Consider the following 16,523-nt stretch of genomic DNA (forward strand, 5'->3'; position numbering starts at 1 on the left):
ACCTGGACTTCTACAACATAAGAATTCACTTGATGAAGTCAGATGTGAGAGTACAAATCTGAGAGAGGTCGCAGTTGCTTTATTGCTCTTCTCCACAATTGTCTGTCACATTGTTACAGGATTCAGAACACTCAGACGTGTGGATCACGGTGATCAGGTACAGTGTTCTTTATGTCTACTTAGTCCACCAGAAAGACTCAGGAGGCAGAAACTGAATTAGGGTTTAATCCTAAATAGGATATGTAATTATAGAGATAAAGCAAAAAGATATGAATGAAAAGATACACAGATGAGTAGAAATTTCCATTTGCATGTTAGGTCACACAAAAGTTTTCGAATGTTTGTGCATGTGTAATGAATAACTACAAGTTTCTAGAGGTTTTCAAGGGTGCAGTTGTCTAATGCCCTCTTTGTACAGTTTTGACATTACATTTGGCTGACATTTGGCATTTTTGGCCAAAGCGACTAACAACATGGTAAACAGTTTAAGCTTTTTTAAAGCAATTCTCACAACACTTCTGGGAAAATGTAAAAAAAAAAACTAAATTTCAAAGTGCTGTGAATATCATGATAACAGCTTAGGAATCCTACTTTGATAATTAGTTGTGCATTGTACATGACGTATGTTGATGGTGCACATAGTTATGCCTGACTGCATCATCTAGATTTATGAGTCAATATGTTTTTGTCATTACCTGTCAGGGTGATTTATTCCCATTTTTAAAGCGATTTGGGGCATTGTAAAACCCTTTTGAGACAATGTTTAGTGTAGGCGTTTTATGGTTAAATGGAAATGGATCTTCCGAGTTCAATTTAGCATACTAGGGCTGTAAGATATAAAAGGTGATTTGCATCACCTGGCTAATCCTCCTTCAAGAAAGACTGGCAAAATGGAGTTGTTGACATATTATTCGGTCAGTTTATAAGAGTCTGCCATGAACTATTATTGTGAGTAGGCTTCGTCAAACTTGTTTATTGTTTTCAATTTATGTATTTATATTAATTGTTTCCTTACTGACAATGTGGTTAGTTTGCGCAAAGGTTGGTACCTTTAAGACAAGTTATGCATGGGTGCCTTTGTTTACAGAATATATTATAATATGCCAATGTCATCTCATCTACTGTCAAGTGAAGCAAATAATGTTTTTGTTGGTTCCTCAGTTAGTGCTGTACGAACAAATAGGAAAGAAAACCTCCAAGTGAGCCCCCCTCCCCTCCAATCTTGATATTATTGAATTGTATGATGCGAACCATTGACATATGCATTGACGTAACAATGGCATATTCATTTTAAATACCAGACTATGATGGAGTCAATCTTGAATATACTGAGACAATCTCTGGGAAAGCTCACAGTCGCCCAGTTCAAGAAGTTCAAGTACCATTTAAATGACTTGGGCAAAATCCCAAGGGGCAATCTGGAGAAAAGTGATTCTGACGACACTCTAGACCTAATTGTACAAGCATACACCCTGAACAATTCTAACAATATTGTGTTGTTCATCCTAAAAAAGATTAACCTAAACCAGGTAGCCATGGATATGGAAAATGAACTGGGTATGTTTGAGTTCTGAACCTTAAAGGTCTAATTTGAAGTAATATTTAATATTAAATAGTCCTATAGGACTATTCGTATTAGCATTATGGCATGAAGGACGTGAGAACCTGTGTCATGTTGGAAAGTAGTACTGGCACTAAGAGCAGCAGGATGTACTTTGGATGCATTACACATTCTGAGCATTACACATTCTGGACATTATACATTCTGGGCATTACACATTCTCGGCATTACACATTCTGGGCATTACACATTCTGGGCATTATACATTCTGGTCATTATACATTCTGGGCACAACACATTCTGGGCATGATTTTGTGCTAGAAAGACGTAAGCTGCATTTGCTTTCATTGACAGGAGGACTGGAGGCATTTTGTGCACTATGTAGCTACACTGCTCAAACAATAAAGGGAACACATGACTTCATCATCACATTATAACACCAAGTCAATTACACTTCAGGGATATTAATCTGTCCAGTTGGGAATCAATTTCACCTGCTTTGTAAAAGAAAGTGACAAACGGTGCACTGGAGACGCTGTAAAGGCCTCCACACATGAGTGCTGATGTGATGTGAGTGTGGTGCACTGCAGACGCTGTAAAGGCCTCCACACATGAGTGCTGATGTGAGTGTACTGAGACGCTGTAAAGGCCTCCACACATGAGTGCTGATGTGATGTGAGTGTGCTGCACTGTAAAGGCCTCCACACATGAGTGCTGATGTGAGTGTGCTGAGAGGCTGTAAAGGCCTCATGTGTGTGTGGTGCACTGCAGAGGCTGTAAAGGCCTCCACACATGAGTGCTGATGTGAGTGTGCTGAGAGGCTGTAAAGGCCTCCACACATGAGAGCTGATGTGATGTAAGTGTGCTGCACTGGACTTTCAATGTCTGACTGCATCAGATTCCATTGTTTTCAGTACAACTTCACACAGCACTTTGCCACCGCTGAGTAGGCCAACTTAAGGGAGAACAAGAGCCAATCAGCTGCAGCAGCAGGAGCAGGGCATGGAGAGGGGACGGGACAAGATGGATGCCAATTTCAAAAATAAGGAAGTAGGTGTAAAGATACATTTAAGCCATTAGACCATGAGGTGGTGTGGGTCTTTATGTCGAGCTGATGTGCGGGGCAAGTGACGGCACACTCATGACGGCACCAGATTCATCAGTTGATCAGGCCCCATGTTGTGTCCAGTGTGTTGCCCCCTGCAGGTAACCCCCAGAACCTAGTCAATGTCAGCCGTTTCTCAGACGTAACCCCAGGCCTAGGCAGTTAAGACAAAGATTGTTAAGGCGGAGCAAGATACTTCATCAGGAGACACTTCCGGGAACCCGGATCGCACGAGGGGGGGCTCAAAATCCCCCTTTATGCAGAGCAGAGGCAGCGACTGCTCCATTGAAGTCTATAGGCATAGCTCAGAATTTTACCACATATGCTAAGGTCTTAGTTCTATAGAGTTAGGAATGTCAAATTCGGGCACGTTTTCATGATCCTCAAACTCTTGTGAACATTTCAGGTACATTTGTAGCATTTTTGAGCATTCCAGTCTGGAGAAAATCGACTTTATAGCAGGTGTGGCCGGTTATTTATGCTGCTGCTCTTGGCAGTTTGCAACGTACACTCATCAATACGTCATTGACACGCCTCTTTATGCAGACAGGATTCAATCCCAATTTCGCGCCCATAGACATGAACTACGACGAAGTATCTTGCTCCGCCTTAACAATCTTTGGTTAAGACCCACGATACCCCCTTGAGGTTATTGTAGATAGCAGGGACCTACTGTCGAGTGAAGTCGCACGTCTTCCCTCTGCGGCGCAGATAACCTATTTACTCCTATTTTTAAATATCCCCCTTGGAAGTTGATCAGGCTTCCGTGGTGGATTTATTGAGATGTTTATAAAATAAGGAGCGACTACGCCTAGGTCTAGAACAGTTGGCTAACGTGCGAAGATGTTTGACCCTAGAATTTATCTAGAGACACAGGTTATAGGCTACTTCTTGCTCAGGTTTTATAAGGATGGAGATTTTGTTACCGTCCAGCAGCACACAAGTCCAACTAACCCAAGTCTTAGAAAGAGCAGATGAATAACCACAGAAGAAACCAGTTATCTTACCCTCCTGCGGGAATTCGTAGAAAAACCTAGAAAAGACAAAAAATACTGCTTGAAGAATTGGATGCTACGGAGCCCTCCGGGTGACATGGGGAAAAAAAACATGGGTTAGAAAAAAAAAAAAAAAAAAAGTGGGAAAAAAAAAACATGAAGAAGAAAAAAAAAACGATGCACTTTTGCGGGATCTCATTGCGGGATCTCGCAAAGTTTTGCGAGATCTCGCAAAAAGTTTTGCGAGATCTCGCAAAACTTTTGCGAGATCCCGCAAAACTTTTGCGAGATCCCGCAAAACTTTTGCGAGATCTCGCAAAACTTTTTTTCTACTTTTGGAACTTGCTGGGCTTCCTACTTGACCCCAATAGGCCCACAAACCACTACCGCCAGATGGCAATCGTATCATGATACTCTGATTGCTCTATCACTGTTGCGTGTTGTGGGTTTTCTGGACACATTACATAGGCCTATGACAAGGGAGGGAGAGGGAGACACCTGAGTGCAGACACGCACACACAGCAGGCTACAATAAATTGCCTAACAGACAGCAGCCTAATTTCGAGGTATCACCAGGGTGCGATTTGTAGGGGGGGATGGTGAGGATTTCCCCAACTCTGGTTTTCCTATCCCTACCTCTGCTAAATTATTTTTATCTCTGGTGGGGACAAGGATTAAACCCCTTGATAGCGATGAATGCAACTTAACTGCTAGCCTACTTAAACTCTTGAAATCTAGCGATCTTCAGTGTCAATACATCAGAGTAGGCTATTCAGTAGCATTCGGGCAGACGACATTTCTGAATGTCATCGAACACAAAAACATTGTAACATTTTCAGTCCCTCTCAACATTTTAGTGCGGGAACTTCCGCAGGGAAAACAGCGCTGAACCAAACATGAAACGCGCTCAGAGCAGCATATCGTCTTACTTTAAACACCTAGTAGTTTGCGGAGGACGAACGAGAAAGCACTCGTTTGATAAATCAGCCAGTAGGCTAGGCCTAGTAGACAAATAACTTACAGAAATAATCTGTACAGCAAAAACAAATGTTGGTGGCGGGTATTTAAACTATCTAGCGGGTGTTTTAACAGCTGCAAGAAATAGAAGCTTATGGCCCATATATTCTGGTTCGTAAATTATTTTCATAAAACTTCAAGTTGCCCTATAACTTCTCTCCAAACTCTTCACTGCACTGTAGCCAATTAACTGACAGTATGATAGTAAGCTATTTATTTTCTGTAGGCTTCAATAAACACATTTATTTTTTCAACTTTTACAATATTACGCACTTGGCTACTGAACGCAAATCTGCAGGAGAGAGAATGCACGCAGCCTACGCAGCGTGTAGCGCAATGTGTAGGCTATTTGTATACCAACTAACACTGTTAGCCAATTCACTAACTCAAGACTTCAGTGTCATCATATACAACATTTTACATAACAAATACAGAAAGGATGGAGGCAGCAAAAGTAGAGGAGTCATTTCAGATGGGTCAAGAACAAGGTGAATTTGTATGTTTCTCAAAACGTAGTCCAACCCTGCATTAGAGGAGCTGAGCACACTCGCTGTTTAAAGTCATACACAACGGTAAACTAAAACTAAGCTAAAGGTAAATGTTACAAAGTTGGCAAAATTAATATAGGCTATTATTAGCTATGAAATTATTCGTTCGTTCATTTTTTTTTTTTTTGGGGGGGGGTGGGGGTTACAAACATATTCAAAATCCCCCCCCTCTGTTTTTTACACAAAATCGCACCCTGGGTATCACTAATACCTATTAAATAAATGTAAAGGACACAGAACTGTAAGCTCAAATTCAAAAACGTTTGAAGTCTACCCAAACATATGCAAAGGGAATATATATAAATTGTGTTGCATATAGCCAGCTTAATTAATGTCAATTTAAAGATTATGATTAGCAGTTTCTATGTATTTTTCCATTGATAGTTACAGGAAGCCACGTTTTGTTTAAACTAGTGTTGCTTCTAGCCCACGTTACCTCCAGTTTCACTTGCTGCAGGGACGCACACATTGCATGATCGATCATAAGCGTTCTATCTCCGATGTAGAACTCAAATGTGTCTTGACGCCGCCGTTTGTAAGATCAGATCAAATAAAACGTTCTAAATGGAACGCGATGTAAGCTGTTCCTTTCCAAGCGTCTTGGAGACGTACTGTATGTGTGCTGACTGGGCTATGTCTATATAGTTGATGGCACCAAATGAATAAGTATTGTAATTATGTTATTGGTAGTCGGAGGAGGAGTTACACACACACACACACACACAACTCGGGATTTACTTTTCACAGTTTATTCACAAGAATTAATTAATACACCACTACCTCCCACACACAACCACCCCGCATTCATACAACCCGCTTAAACTAGCCCTCTCTATGGCCGAGTTAAACTAGGGGAAGGGACTGGCCATTAACCCCGGCCGGGGGCTAAACTCAAAGCGCGCACACACACACACGCGCGCGCACACACACACACACACACACAGTAGGCCACACTAGACTGCAATAACAAGGCAATCAATAGACTGAGCTAGATCACAGGGTCCTATGACCGGCTTTAAGAAAGTACTGGTTTAGTCCGTACAGCAGCTCCAGCCTGGAGCATTATGAGACTGACCGTAAGTGTCCAGAGATAATTCAGAGTCCGCAAGTAGCCTAATCCACAGAGTTCGCAAGTATCCACAGTGTTCGCAAGTAATCCACAATGTTCGCAAGTAATCCACAACGTTCGCAAGTAGCCATTCACTATATGCTGCAAATGAGCAGATGTGTGAAGCACCGGGCATAACTTAATTTCGCGGCTACGTGGAGCAGTAGTAGGTTCATTGTTGAGGAGGCCCATAGTTTGAGAAAAGCTGCAGATCATAGGCAGAGAAAGCATAATGCTCTGAGAACAGTAGCCAAAGGTTTTCCTGCAGAAACAGGTGCCTTGGTGCACGCACCCCGCTTTCACTTTGACTCCCTGCATTGTGGCAAAAACTGTCAGTCAGACAGTGAATTTTGATTTACTAAATTAGCATAATGCGGTAACAATTATCATTTCAATTCTATCCTATCTGAAATCTGCTCACTGCAGACGTTACAATGCAGACCCAAGCAGCAGCCTTGAAAGACGTACACTTTGAATTTGATCAGAGCGGCTCTGGTTCTTCACCTAACTTGGTGTGATTGGCTGGATGACCGTTCAATCAAATCAACAGACCTATTTGTGTCTCTGTGTGTTCGTTATAGATACGGTTCCAACTCTTTACGGGAGCGTTTATTTCCATATTTTACTTTCAATTTAATCTGACAAAAAGTGTGGGGGATATAATCGTGTTCCAGCAAAACTGTGTACATTATAACACCCACATCCCCCACGCTTGCTACGCGCCTGCGTGTGTGCATGTCTGCACGCAGGTGTCTCCCTCTCCCTCGTGTCATAGGCCTATGTAATGTGTCCAGAAAACCCACAACACGCAACAGTGATAGAGCAATCATAGTATCATGATACGATTGCCATCTGGCGGTAGTGGTTTGTGGGCCTATTGGGGTCAAGTAGGAAGCCCAGCAAGTTCCAAAAGTAGAAAAAAAGTTTTGCGAGATCTCGCAAAGTTTTGCGAGATCTCGCAAAGTTTTGCGAGATCTCGCAAAAAGTTTTGCGGGATCTCGCAAAACTTTTGCGGGATCTCGCAAAACTTTTTGCGAGATCCCGAAATGAGATCCCGCAAAAGTGCATTGTTTTTTTTTTCTTCCTCATGTTTTTTTTCCCCACTACTTTTTTTTTTTTTTTTCTAACCCATGTTTTTTTTTTCCCCATGTCACCCGGAGGGCTCCGTAGGATGCCAAGGTTAAATGAGTTCTTTACTTTTCAGCACTTTGGTGATGTTAACAAAATGCGGCGTAATATCCACTTGCAGGTTACAATGTTGTAGAAAATGTAAAAAGAGTAAATCCACAAAATAGGAAAATAGTAAATCCACAAATGGAGAAGAGATTACAATAAAAAATGGTAAATCCACAAAATAGGAAAATAGTAAATCCACTAATGGAAAAAAAGAGAATATAAGGAAAAAAAGTAAGTCCTCAAAAAAGGGAAAAAGTCAGCTGATTGTCTTCTGCAGTCACTCTCTGTCGGAGTAGCAGGTCTGATATCTGCAACAGGTTCCATGGAGTTTCGGTCCACGACTCAGCCTGGCACGACGTCCAACACTTTGCTTCTCAACGAATTTCGGAGGACGAATTCTAACAACCGCACGCGACATCATAAAGCAAAAACCCAACGAGTTGAAGGAAGGAAAAAAAAGAAGAAGCAACCTCGTTCGTTTAGTACGACCCTTATTTATACTAGATAGACTTGACCTCCCCCACACATTCCTGAGACAAATCAATCCTATTTTCCCACGACAGTTTAGAACCTTCTAGTAGGTTCCCACAATAGCTGGGAATATTCTCACGGCAGCTTGGGAATATAGCTGGGAATATTCTCACGGCAGCTAATACATTCTAGAAGTCACTGATCTTACCCAACAATTTAAGATGACACGCATTAACATACTTCTCCGTGTTACATTTCGGAGATGATACATTACATTCAGGTTTACAGATAGTTTCCAGAGGTTACACAAACAGTTTACATTCAATGGCATTTATAACCATGTGACACATTACATTTAGCAACATAAACTTTTACAGTCATCAAGAAAGTTCGGTTACATTCTTACAGGTTACAAACACTTACAGCATTAACTCTTCACACAATGCTATCCATTTAAACAGTTTAAGGCACTTTACCCATTTCACAGTTTGACACATACAATTCTTTACATGCATAATTCCCTAGACTTTGCAAGGTCAGGCTACTAAAATACTTGTAATGATACATTTCATTCATCGCACTTTATTATTTATTATGAGGTCATCGTTTGCAGTTATGGTTCATTTTCCATTCTTTTATTCATATTCAATAATCATCAACTATTTCTGAGGTCAGGGTGATCTGGTTTAGTAATCCTGCACATTGTTCAACATCTGCTTCAACACATTCATTCACTTCCACGCTTTCAGGTGATCTTAATTCAAGAGTAGGTTGCAAAGTAATTGGTTTAACATTACGATTCAATTCCTGGTCAGTTTCTTTCCTAATTTGTCTAATCATATTTTCTAGATCAGAGAGATTACCTTGATAGCTAGCGCTGAATCTAGCCTTTCTGCGTTTTCGCCTTGTAAGACGTATTGATTTTGTGCTACTGCTCTGTGGTCCATACGGTCGGTGTTCTGGCAACACGTCACCAGGTTGATCAGGCCCCATGGTTGATCATGCCCCATGTTGTGTCCAGGTTGATCAGGCCCCATGTTGTGTCCAGGTTGATCAGTTGATCAGGCCCCATGTTGTGTCCAGGTTGATCCGGCCCCATGTTGTGTATGTTGTGTCCAGGTTGATCAGGCCCCATGTTGTGTCCAGGTTGATCAGGCCCCATGTTGTGTCCAGGTCCCCACATCACCCTCGTCCCCTCCTGGTCCTCAGCTGCCTCTGTGTGCAGCTCACAGACGCCCATATGGTCCCCCATCCCATAATATGTCACTTTACACACATACACACACACACACACACACACACACACACACACACACACACACACACACACACACACACACACACACTTCTATGTGCAGCTGACACCCATATCATTAGGTTCCCCCATCCCAAAATATGTACACAAACAAAAAACACCCTCAGATGGAATGTCTTAAAAACAAATGTATTTTATATTTTGTGGAGTAGGCTATATAAACCAAAGATTTATATTTCTACTTTTTCTTCTCAGAATACATTTGCTTCCCTTCAAAACTGGACTTTTCCTCTTAGGTTTATTGTGAAACTAAGATAAACACCAAGAGATGATTGTTTTGTATTTTACTTATCTTTACCAGGGGTGCCAATAAATGTGGTTGATGCAGTGCTGGATTTTCATATTCCCATATTAAGCTTAATCAAGTCGGTAATATTCCCTTTCCATACACTGACATTACAAGATAAGATAAAACTTTAATAAATATATTAAACAATTATTAAATTAAATTAATAACAAAATAAAATGTAGAAAATAATAGAATAGTACAGAGAGAGTTTAAATAATGATAGTGCAGCACTTCATGATGGTGGTATTATAGAGTCTAAATAATAGCAGTGCAGTGCTTCATGATGGTGGTATTATAGAGTCTAAATAATAACAGTGCAGTGCTTCATGATGGTGGTATAACAGTGCAGCGCTTCATGATGGTGGTATAACAGTGCAGTGCTTCATGACAGCGGTGTTAAAGAGCCTGGTGGCAGATAGACTGAAAGACCTGCGGTAGTGTTCCTTCTTACAAGATGGGGGCAGCAGTCTGTTGCTAAAAGAGCTGCTTAGCACTGGCCCGTACAGGGGGAGAGTAGAATTGGCCGTGATGGATGATCCAACATCCTACTCTTGCCCACCACCTCAATGGAGTCCAGAGAGCAGCCAATAACAGAGCCAGCGCCCCTTACCAGCTTGTTTAGCCTCTTTCTGTCCCTCTCAGAGCTCTCACTTCCCCGACAGACGGTAAAAAAGTGCAGAAGCTACAACTGAGTCATAAAAAGTTCTTACCAGTGGCCTGCACACACTGAAAGACCTCAGTCTTCTAAGTAGATGGAGACGACTCTGGTCCTTCTTGCATAGGGCATCTATGTTGTGTGTCCAGTCCAGGTGAACACCCAGGTATTTGTAGACTGATACCACCACAATCTCCACTCCCTGAATGTTCAGTGGTGCAAATAATGGTGTTGTCACTGTAAAAAGTAAATTTGAAGAAACATGTAAAATTGAAAATATTTTCTTTTTACATTGTGCTAATGTTACACTTTTACCCCAAGGATGACTCACAGGAGGCGGCAACACATTTACTTCTTTTATTCTGTGAACATATATGAAAATGGCAACAGGTGAATAAATCGTGCTCACTCCAATCTCCATCAGCTATGCATCTGAATCATAACATATGCAATCCTACAAACACAAAACTAAACTGCATATCTGTCATTAAACTGTGTGGGTGTGTGTGTGTGTGTGTGTGTGTGTGTGTGTGCGCGTGCGTGTGTATATGTGCACACGTGCACATGTATGAGTGCACACGGGTGCCTGCGTGTGTGTGTAGAACAAAGGTACTAGACCTGATAAGTTCAGTACAGTCATCCAAATCATCCCCTTGCATCATAACGCTATGCATTGTATCATTTACACTAACATCTTACAGTAGCCTAGTTATTAATGCCCATATCCAAGACATAAAGACAGTCAAACATCATAACATTATTGTGTACCGTGTCTGTGTGTGCGTGGGCCTGCACGTGTAGTGCGAGTGTAAGCTACATGGCACTTATAGCACACACCACGTTGCTACCGTTGTAGCTTCAAGTAACGTTAATAGTGGGCTACTGGAATAGCATGCTTAGTAGCGAACTCACGCGAGCTTATTCACATTTTCTATACAGGACACTCATTAATCATTTATACAAATTGTAACAGAAACGGTAATAACATAAGAGAAAGAGTGAAACCTCACAATAGTAGTACATATACCTGCTTCTAGAAGATATTACATGCTAGCGGACACGCTGGTAACAACATATTCCTTACCGTCTAATCTCACTTAGTCATGTCAACACAGTGCATTTCCCACCTGCATTAAACTCAAAATATAGCAACAACCAAAACAACCATGAGTATTTATCTGTATCTCATCTAGTTATCTACTTACTATTGACTTCTAACATGGTTTCAAGCCCCTTACCTGTGAACATATATGAAAATGGCAACAGGTGAATAAATCGTGCTCACTCCAATCTCCATCAGCTATGCATCTGAATAGCGCAGTTGACGTTCCCACAGAGGTCATAGGTCAGAAAGTACTTTTCAAAAATAAATATTTTCCCCTTGTTCTATTACAGGTTAGTAATCTTTCTTTTCCTAATCCATTCTACTATTTGTAATTTTACCCTTTCTACTGTCATGAACAAACAATCAACATTTTTAACAAAAACAATATTTGCGGTTGCTACACTCGCCCCCACTAAAAGAAATGGCGCCCTCGACATTTACAATTGTGACAATGTGTATACAAACTTGTTACAATGTCTATTTCCTGCTGCTGGCACAGAAACTCAGGAACCACTTAGGCCCCAAGCAGTCATAGTCCCAAGTCAGGACCATGGCCCAAAACCGTCTATCGTAGTCCTTTGGGCTTTCACTGCCCAGACATTTTTTTTTTTTTTAAAGTCTCTAGGACTGGGGCTGCTTAACAGTCCAGCATTGTCCTTTGGGCTGCAGCTGCCCAACAGCCAAACATGGTCCCTGGGACCATGGCAGTTAAACAGTCCTTGAGGGCATTGGCTGTCCGTAGATAGCATATTCAATTAGTCAGTTATGCAGTTCTGTAGTCCATGGTCAACAGTCCATTACAGTCATGTAAGTTCATGACTGGTAAACAGACCAATATGGTCCTTGTAGCCATGGCTGCTCAACAGTCCATATTAGTCTTTCAGGCAATGCCTGCTCAGCAGCTGTAAATGGTCCCTGGGACCATGACTGCTGCGTAACTGTCCATAGTGGTTCTGCGGGCCACGACTGCACAGCAGCCTCACATGGTCTCTCAGACCATGGCTGCCCCACAGTCCATGTGGTCATTGGCTGTCCAGGAACCCCGGCTTCCAGTAGCAAACAGTCTCTGGCGGACAGTTCCGGGTTGAGAACTGTTGTTGTTACTATGGGCCCGATCTCCAAAGGCCTACAGAGCCACCTCATTCCCAACTTTCCTTCCAACATCACCTGATTGATGCTGACTAGTGAAGGCTCTCCGGGACGCTCATATGTAAACCTTCTAGTTGGTCTCCTTTCTCTGCGTGGCCTCCCAGTCTCATGCTCCTCTTGCTCGTCCATACTCTGGTCTGATCCTGTGGTGTCCTCCAGACTCTCACATTCTCTTTCAGTGGACAATGCATCATCAGTCACTACATCATTTGTTGATTCATTGTTCTGGCCTTTTGCCATTTCATCCTCTACTGGCGCTGGGTCTAGAAGCTCTGCAGTAGACTCTTCATGTGTTAGTGGCCACTCTTGCTCATGAGGCCTGAATCGATAGGTTACTACGATGTCTCCCTCTACCTCCTCTGACTCACTCACAGCTGTTGTCTCTTTTTTTCTCAATCTTTTTCTGTATCGAGGCTGCCTTCTTTCTCCTACTTCCGCTCTTTCAAGGGGGAGCGAGTCACACGGCAAAAGCAAGTTTCGGTGAAGTACTTTTCTTCGACCCTTCCCATCTTCCGGCCAGACCTCATATACCGGACCTTCATGTTTCCTCTCAGCCACGACATACACTTTATCTTCCCAGTATGACCTTAATTTCCCAGGCCCCCCTCGCTCCTGGAGGTTCCTCACTAGAACTCGATCGCCTCGTTTGAGCGCTGCTCCAAACATCTTCTTGTCATAGTGTGCTTTCCCTCTTCCTGCTTCTTTAGCTGCTGTCTTTGCAGCTACTTGATAGGCTTCCTTCATCCGTTCCTTCCATTTTCGCACATATTGGTCAAGTGTCTCCTCCTCAGTGTTGGGGTTCAGTCCAAACATCAGATCAACAGGTAGTCGAGGGGAACGCCCGTACAACAGGAAAAATGGTGAGAATCCTGTGGCCTCATGCCGCGTACAGTTATACGCATGAACCACTTTTGGCAGATGTCTCTTCCAATCTTGTTTTTCTTCATCAGTCAGCGTTCGCAGCATTGCCAGGAGTGTCCTGTTGAACCTTTCGACCTGGCCGTTTCCCTGGGGGTGATAGGGAGTTGTCCTGGAACTGTGAATGCCGCTCAACTCTTTCAGCCGTTGCAATAACTTGTTGTTGAACTCTCGTCCTTGGTCATGGTGCAGTCTTGTAGGGAACCCAAATCGGAGCACAAAGTCTTCAAATAGCTTCTCCGCTACTGTTCTACCTGACTTATTTTTTGTTGCATAGGCATGTGCAAACCTAGTAAAGTGATCCATGATCACCAGAATGTACTCATATCCGTTTTTGCAGTGTTCAAGGTGGAGAAAGTCAATTGACACTAATTGGAAAGGGTATGTTGATGTAATTACCCCCATTGGAGCTCTGGTTGGCCGAGTCGGTTTTTTTCTTTTCAGACACACACAGGCATGCATTACGTAGTGTTCTACTTCCTGCTGCATTCCTGGCCAGAAGAACCGGTCCCTAATCAATGTCAATGTTCGTTCTACCCCAACATGCCCCATCTTCTCATGCAGCTCCTCAAGCACCAGCTTCCTGTATTCCCGGGGCAGAACTAATTGCAGTCTGGTTGGGGTCTTCCTGTATAGGACACCATGTGCATCAGTCCTCAGCCGTCCCCACTCTCTGGATAGTGCCAGCACTTCCCTGCCCTCTTCTTTTCTTTCCTTCTCCGATGGTGGTTTAGCTCTTTTTAAATACTCTAGGACACATCCAATCACCTCATCATGTTCCTGTGCATGTTTAATTTCTTGAGGGGGAATAGCTGAAAGGGATTGATTCTCAGTAAACTGGTGAGGGGTATCTTGCATCGAAGGTGTCATGGTATTGATCCACACTGGTATGGGCTCCCTTTGCATCAACACTCCCTCTAATGTGGCATACACAGTATCCATGTTTGCTTCTTCTGTATACTTCTTTTCCAGCTGCTCATTATCCAGAGGCATTCTTGATAGGCCATCAGCATCCCCATTTACCCGGCCTGGGCGGTACTTGATCGTGAATCGGTAATCTGCCAGTTCTGCCACTCACCGATGTCCAGTTGCATTCAGTTTGGCTTTGTGGAGCACATAAGTAAGCGGATTATTGTCTGTATACAGTAAAAGATTCTGCATGAAACAGGTAGTCTCTAAACCGCTCACAGATAGCCCATTTGAGGGCTAGAAACTCTAGCTTCCCTGAGTGTAAATGGTAGTTCTTTTCAGCAGGTGTCAGCGTGCGGGAGCCATACCCAATGACCACCATCCGCCCTTCCTGCCGCTGATAGAGGACTGCCCCTAGGCCTTCCTGTGATGCGTCACAGTGTAGGACAAAAGGTAAGTTGAGGTCGGGGTAACCGAGGATGGGCGGGTTGGTGAGGCACTCTACTAGCTCTTCAACAGTCTGCTGGTGTACGGAGGACCATTCGATTGGTGTTCGACTTGACAACTGGCCGACCTGTTTCACTCCGGTATTGCCTCTTCTTCCCTGTGGCCTACCCTTCTGCAATGTCTCTGCTTGGTTGTCAGGAATGTTCACTACCAGGAGATCATACAGTGGCTTGGCACGTCTGGAGAAGTTCTGAATAAATGGACGATAATATGACAGGAAACCCAGCAACTGTCGTAGTTCCCCAATAGTGTTAGGTCTTTTCTTTTTTAATGCCAGTACAGGTTCTATATCTGCCGGGTCCATGGTGTAGCCTCCCTCTGACACCCACTTCCCTAGAAATCTCACACTCTTCTTGAATACCTCACATTTTTTTGCTGTTAATTTTACCCCATGCCACTGATACCTTTGAAGTACCATCTGAAGGTGGACTAGGTGGTCTTCAAATGTCCGGCTATGGACTAAATTGTCGTCAAGGTATGGTTGACAAATCTCATCCCTCAGTCCTATCAAACATTCCTCCATGCTTCTCTGAAATTCGGCAGGTGCGGAGCTAAGCCCAAATGGAATGCGATTCCACTCATAGAGGCCCCAGGGTGTGATAAAGGCTGTGAGCGGCTTGCTGTCCTCATTCAGGAATCCTTGGTGATACGCTTTCCCTTGATCCAGCACGGAAAACCATGCACTCCCACACAAACTGTCTAAGAGGTCCTGGATTCTGGGTATTGGGTGTCTATCTGGTACAGATTTCCGGTTTAGTTCTCTGTAATCACAACATAGTCGCAGTCCCCCATCTTTCTTCCTTACCACCACCACTGGCGAAGAGTATGGTGACCTTGACTTCCTGATCCATCCTCTGTTGAGCAGGTCTTGAACATACTGTTTCACTTCCTGGTGTAGTGGCTTGGGTATTGATATATATGTTCGCTGCACTGGTGCTGGGTCTTTGAGGGTGATGCGCATTTGTAGAGAGGGTATGCAGCCAATATCATAGTCGTCTCGAGCAAACGCGTTACATTCCTTTCTTAGTACCTGCTTCACTTTTTCTCTTTGTTCCTCTGTCAGGTGGTCTAGAGGTACTGGTGGGTCCCATTCCTCAACAGGCATGTGTTCCCCCACAGTAGTTTCCTGACGCTCGATTGGCAGCTTAGTGCTATGTACATGAGGCTTGTTCCACTTTTCCTCTTCCCTGTCAGCTGGGTAGACCCCATTTAATGCTTCCAGGTATCCCAATGGAGTCCTCTTCTCCAGCACAACCTCGTGTTTGGTGTCATTCACAATGGGAATAAGTGTGCGACATGAGTTACCTTTCCGTAGGGTTATCAGCACTTCATCCACACCTATACCTTCTGGCCAGTTTAGTCTACGCTCAGGGATGAACAGCATCACTTTGTCGTTCTCTTGTGTCCCAGTGTGTATGCGGCCAGGCACCAAGGTGATCTGCCCTGGTGGAAGACGTACGCTTACCTTGCCAACTTTCACTGTCTTCGTTGACACGCTGCTACCATCATCTTCTACCACTTGTATCAATGTCTCAGCGCCTTCCCTATTCAGGGAGAAAGCCAAGCTTAACACCTGCACCAACTGGTTTGCTGAAGCTGGCTCTCCACTCTCAGCACAATGTCGGATCACTTCTGCTATGACATTGTAGCCAATAATGGGCTCCTCAGCTACTCTTGGATCAGGACAGACAAGTA

This window comes from Alosa pseudoharengus, unplaced genomic scaffold, assembly GCF_046254945.1.
Source record: "Alosa pseudoharengus isolate Yale_2024_CS ecotype anadromous, Long Island Sound unplaced genomic scaffold, YU_APseudo_1.1 YU_APseudo_1.1_scf_3, whole genome shotgun sequence".
NCBI lineage: Eukaryota > Metazoa > Chordata > Actinopteri > Clupeiformes > Clupeidae > Alosa > Alosa pseudoharengus.